We start from the raw sequence: 6,281 nt of genomic DNA, 5'->3' as shown, positions 1-6,281 counted from the left end.
GTTCACCAAGTTGTGCTAGTATACTGCCATGATGTGCAGTATTGAAACTTTGCATCATGCCTTGCCGAAGAGGATAGACCATTGCATTTACACAATCATTTTGGTTATTCAAGATATGAGCTTCTACAAATAACTCTATATTTTAGTTGTTCAAAAGTGTGATTTTTTTCAATTTGTCTTTTTGTTATGGAATTTCACATGGCTATCTTCAAAGATATGTGATTTTTTAACTATTAGCATATATGAAGAATAAACTCTACATAACAAACCGTCAAGTTGGTATTTACTTCATTGTTATATATTCTCATTTGCGAAGGAAACTTGTTGAAGATTAGCTGCTTGTTCTAGTTGTATGTAAAGATAATGTTGATCATAGTCTCACGCCTTTCGCTTCTCTTCTTTTCAATTGATTTTCCTTTTGTAGTATTTTGATTTCATGTTCTAGTGTTCCTAGGTTTGAATTTCATGTTCCATAAGATATAATTTATTGCTTTGTAATTGTAATAGCTTGTAGGGATGAATTGTATATGAAAAATCAACAATGAGGTGTAATAGCTTGTATTAGATGGTAACATTAAAATGACAATTTACATCAAACATACTCTTCAAAGAAAATTTTTTATTAAAAATTTATAATGTTTCCAACGCATTTAGTATGATAGGACTTGGAGAAGATAGAAGCATTGTAAAATTGAGAAAATTAGGGGGCAAGGATAAAGTAGTAGAAGAAGGTGACAATATTGAAGAAGAAGGTGGCAATGTTGGAGATGAAGGCGGCTAGGATGAATAGATTAAGAATATTGTTAGGATGGGTCTTTTGCAAATGTTCATGTCTATGAAATTGTTTTCACTTGCAAAGCATACATGATTATGTTTATACACATTTAAGGATATAAAATTTCATCTTTTGCAACTCTTATTTGTTTGCATATTTAATTTCTTGCTTCAAGCGTTATTTTTCATATAAGTGAATATTTGTTAGTGTTCAATTATTTTGCTATGTGGAATATCAAATAGATTTATTTTAAACTCAATATAAAGTGTAAAACATGAATTATACAGCATTATGTTAATGTGAAGAAATAAAGTTGTTCAGTGTATGAGTTGTTTAGGGACTTTCCTTCATTTTTAACACTTAGTTTTTAGAATATCAAAATAGATTTTCATAAAAAATGAGTTAATTTTCAAAATACGCATTTTTATTTTTAGAATATCATTTGGTATTCTTATGAAAAAAGCAAATTTTTAGAATATTCATTCGCATTTTCAGATTATCCATATGCATTTTCAAAATATTAATTTATGTTTTCAAAATATCCATTTTCTTTTTCAGAATATGTATTTGTGATATCTTGAAAACATAACATTGATGCAATATTCAAATTTCAAATTCTAAATCATATTCAAATATGTATCTTAAATGTCCTAAAAATATATTTTTTTTCATTTATTTGAATAACCATTTTGGATATTCGAATATTACTTTGAAAAATTGCAAATAAGCTTCCATTTATTCGAATATGTAAAAGTGTTATTTGAATATATAGAGAAAATTTGGATTTTTTTTAAGATTAGTTGCATATTGAAGAAGAAAGATTGCATGTGATTTCAAAAGTATCCATAAGAAATTTTAAATAATGATATTCAAATATGCAAAAGTGTTATTTAAATATTTAAAAGAAATTTACATTTCATTGAAGATCGGTCACATATTAAGAAAGAAAGGTTGCATATGCTTCCAAAAATATTCATAAGGAAAATTAATAAGTGATATTCGAATATGCAAAATTGTTATTCAAATATGTAAAAGAAATTTACATTTTAGTGAAGATTGGTCGCATATTTAGAAAGAAAGATTGCATATGCTTCTAAAAATATCCATAAGGGAAACTAATAGGTAATATTCAAATATGCAAAAGTGTTATTCAAATAAATGAAAATTTTGTTGCATATAATGGAAAAATCGCTACATATGACTGAAGATTCCTGCTTCTAGTATTCTAAAATGCTTCTAAGTTAAAAATTTTCAAAATGTCAAAACATATCATTCGAATAAATGGAAGTTTTGTTACATATAATGGAAGTTCAAATGTATATAATGGAAGAATCGTAACATATGACTGAAGATCCCCCCGCATATGGCCTTTTTTAACATATTAACACTGAAGGACCTTATATCAAGTGTTGATATGAAATTATTAATACTGAAAAATTTTGTGACATATTTGACAATGAAGTACCTCATGTGAAATATTAACAATAAAGGACCTTGCTCTACCTTTTTTTTTTTGTTTTTAAAACAAGGGATTTCAATCTCCAAAAGTTCTCAACTCTTTTTTAGCAATTGATTTGGTGGTGAGGTTTTTTATAGCAATTTTTCCTAAAAAAATTATGGATGGAAAAACCATTCCTGCTGGACTTTAATTTTTATTTATTTATTTTAAAAATTGGTTAATTTCTTTTTTTGATAACAAATATTGGTTAGTTTTTCTCTCTCTCTCTCTCTCTATGCTTGAAGAAAAAAATTGATTAATTAATATGATATATTCCCTTCCGTCCTTGTTATTGAGCACATTCTAAAAATATTTATTGGTTTTCAATATAAGGCATATTATGAGGTATTAGTTATATTTTTCAAATATGAGTCCTACTTAAATTTATTAATTTTGAAAAAAATGTAGTTGAAATTTGAATTTTTTTATTTAGATAGGGATAAAATTTAAAATTTATTTTATTTTCAAATGAAATTAATAATTTAATAATCTTTTCTTGATGCTAATAAGATAATTAAAAGTAGCTTATAATAAAGTATGAGAATGAGGGGAAGGAGTATATATTATTTCCATCGGTGTTGGAACAAAGGCACTAATGTCCTCGTCTCCTCGACACTCATCTCGGCACTGCGAAGCATCCTATGCGTTATGCCTACGTGTCTCCTGCTTGCTTTTCAAGCTGGCCCAATGCCCATTCATCTCCTTTTGGTTTACGACTTAACTTCCTTTTGCGCCAAAATGAAATACTGCCCATTCCACTTTGTTAAGTTCACCCTAATACATATGGCTTACAGGTGCCAGACTTGACAACCTGTGGTCATTAAGAATTTAATTTAATATTATCCATAATTTTGAACACGATCACGGAGGTCTACAGGGGCAGAAAAATGATATATATGTATACAGTAATGGGCAATAGAGTCCTAATAAAGGTATAGTTGAGATAACCACAATCAAAAGAAACGGAGCTTTAGGAAATAAAAGAGACCTTGACTCACTTAGCCTGATTAGCAAAATCCGTACATGAAGAAGAGTCACATCATATGTGCTGAATTGCTCATTAGTGACAAATATGGATAAACTATTATGAACATGTACGCGTGTCTCTTTAGGAATATGTGCTGAATTGATTTTTGCAGGCCCCCAAAGTAGGGGAAATCGCAGATTGTATTTCTGTGGAAAAAGGGAAGCGGTTGTCACTGTCAGCCGGCTTAGGAGGAGGAGAGAGTAAAGTAAAAATAAAATGAAAAAAAACACAGTGGAAAAGAGACCGATGAAGGGAACCGCATTTGGTAGTACTGGCTTCTCTTCATTTTTTTTATTTTTTTTTATCTCAATTATCAGATTTATTTTTAAACGGTTGAGATTTAATGTTTCATAAAATTATTATTATATTATTTTTTATAAAATTTTATATTTTAATAATAATTTTATGAAACATTAAATCTCAACTGTTTAAAAATAAATCTGACGATTGACATGAAAAGTGGAGAGGAAGTGGAGAGAGAAAAATGAAGAAGTTAGGTCCCATTTGGTATCACCCTTGGACTCTTCATTCTTTTTTTTTTTTAAATATCTATGATTGATTTAAAATTATTTTTTAATATTTTTATACTATATTAATAAAAAAATTATACAATTAAATATGAAATGTCCAGAATATATTTAGATGATCAATTAGTTAAAATTATAAAAATTTTAATATTAAATTAACCTTTCAGATTATATCTGTATTATTCAAAGTACATTTGAATAATCATTTTATAAAAATTATTAAAAAATAATATTAAATTACATCATCTAGATTAAATATGTACTATCTGAATTGGTAATAAATAGATTTATTAAAAATTTCTATATTTTTTTACATATTTTTATTTTAATAAATATAAAATAAAAGTAAAAAGCTTAAATTTGGACTATCCAAATCTTATCAGGAGTAATTAATACCATGATATATATCTTCTAATAAGCATAAAAAACATTACCATTTTATATGTTTTTTATATATTTTCATTTTAATAAATATAATAAAAATATTTAAAAAAATAATTTTAAATCAACAATAGCGATCATTTGATAGAAAAAAAATATGGGGTTTAAATCACCTCTAAGAGTGATGAGTATGCTGTGTTCATCCATAAAATGTGTTTCCCTAATGAAGAAAGAAAAAGAAGGAAAAGTGGCAGCTTGTTGAGATTAACAGAGTGATTTTTTTTTGCCAATTTCACATTTGCCTTAAAAAATGACAATATAGTCCCATCAAAATATATAACAAGCAGATCATTCAAAATATTATAATTCTTTTAAAGTCTTTAGATATCTTTCTGACATTAATAATTTTATGTTAAATAATTAAATTGCTCTTTGCCTAAAATAAACAAAAAAGGGGTTTGACTTTATTTTTTCAATTATAACTTTTGTTTAAATAACCACAATTTTTGTTATATGAATAGCAAAAATTAAACAAAAAATAATAACTTCCCAAGTGAATTTTTTTAAATAACCAATCATTACTTTTATTATGTGAATCATAATAATTAAACAATAAATCACAACTTCCCACATGAAATTTCTTTTATCATTGAAGTCCAAGTTTTAAAAATCACCATTTACAATTTTTATTTAAACAATCACAACTTTTATTCTATGAATCGTAAAAATTGAATAAGAAATCATAACCATTTACATGAACTCATTATTTTTATTTCAAACATTAATGTGTGATCGGCTTCTAGGTTTGTCTTTGCATACCCAGTCTCAACCATTAAACTAATCTTGAATAGCGAAAATGACCTTATTTCTTCACCTTTAATCAATTGTCAAGACACATACCACTCGTCTGAGCCAAATGATGCTTTTCATCATATCTAAATCATATGGAAATGATACTTTCCACCATATCTAAATCATATGGCTTGTGATGCAAATGAAGTTGTGTACCGTCATGAGTCATGATATGTTAAAGGCAAAAAGCCAATTCTAGAAGAAGCAATTTTAAGAGACATTCTTTGATCCAATTCCTAACCTGGGCAACATATACACCCAAAAGAAGCCTTAATTTCGTCCCCTAAACTTGCTCAAGATTTGCTAATCAGGAGCAGTAAGCTGCCTAAGAACTCCATCATTTTCTTTCATTTACAAGAAAACTAAGGCCTTGTTTGGTATAAAGGATTGAAGAAGTGGGATTGAGACTAACTAGTATTAATTTTTATATTTGGAATGAGGAAATGGAAAATTTGGTCTCAATCCTATCTATATGAGATTACCCAATACCACTACCCCTAGTATTGAAAAATCAATTTTGGGATTGATTATTTTCTAACCAAATCACCCTCCCCATCCTCCTTCCCTCGCCTCTCTCCTTAGCCCTCCACCCTATCTCTCACTTAGCCAAGTTTCTTTTAACATGTCTTCCTCTCTTTGCCAATACTGTCATCTCTAATGCAATGTCATTTTCCTTCCCCTCTGTCTTCCTCCTTCTAGTTCGAGTTCATTATTGTTCATTTATGTTCTCTCACTTAGATCTGTGTATTTTTCATCTCCGTTGCAAGTTGTTCTTGCCGCTGTCTCTATTGCAAATGATCTCCCTCCCTCTAGATAGTGTCTCAGTCATTTTTGTGTCTCCCCCCTTGTCCTTCTAGATCACACTTGCTTGCACCTTCACACTTCCTCCCTTCAATAATAAAATGCGTGAAGATGATGAGCTTCGTTATATTTCCATCATTGATTTTAAACAACTTGCTCATATCTTCTCATATTTGGTTTGAGATTGAGTTTGATTCGAGTTTCAGATTGAGATATGGTTTTTCAAGTTTGGTTCAAGTTCAAGATGGAGATAGCCAGATTTGGATTTAAGACTATGAATCCTTTTTGTTAATAATAAGGGATATTATAGTCTTTTGATAATTTCTAATTGATTATAAAATAAAATTATTGTAAGCATTCTATCCAAATATTGCTCCATACCAAATATACTTTTAAAGCTCCAATCTTAACACTAGAGTT

Source organism: Prosopis cineraria, unplaced genomic scaffold, assembly GCF_029017545.1.
Source record: "Prosopis cineraria cultivar Desert tree isolate PC_DT_omini unplaced genomic scaffold, ASM2901754v1 PC3, whole genome shotgun sequence".
NCBI lineage: Eukaryota > Viridiplantae > Streptophyta > Magnoliopsida > Fabales > Fabaceae > Prosopis > Prosopis cineraria.
Note: the sequence above shows the minus strand (reverse complement) of the source record.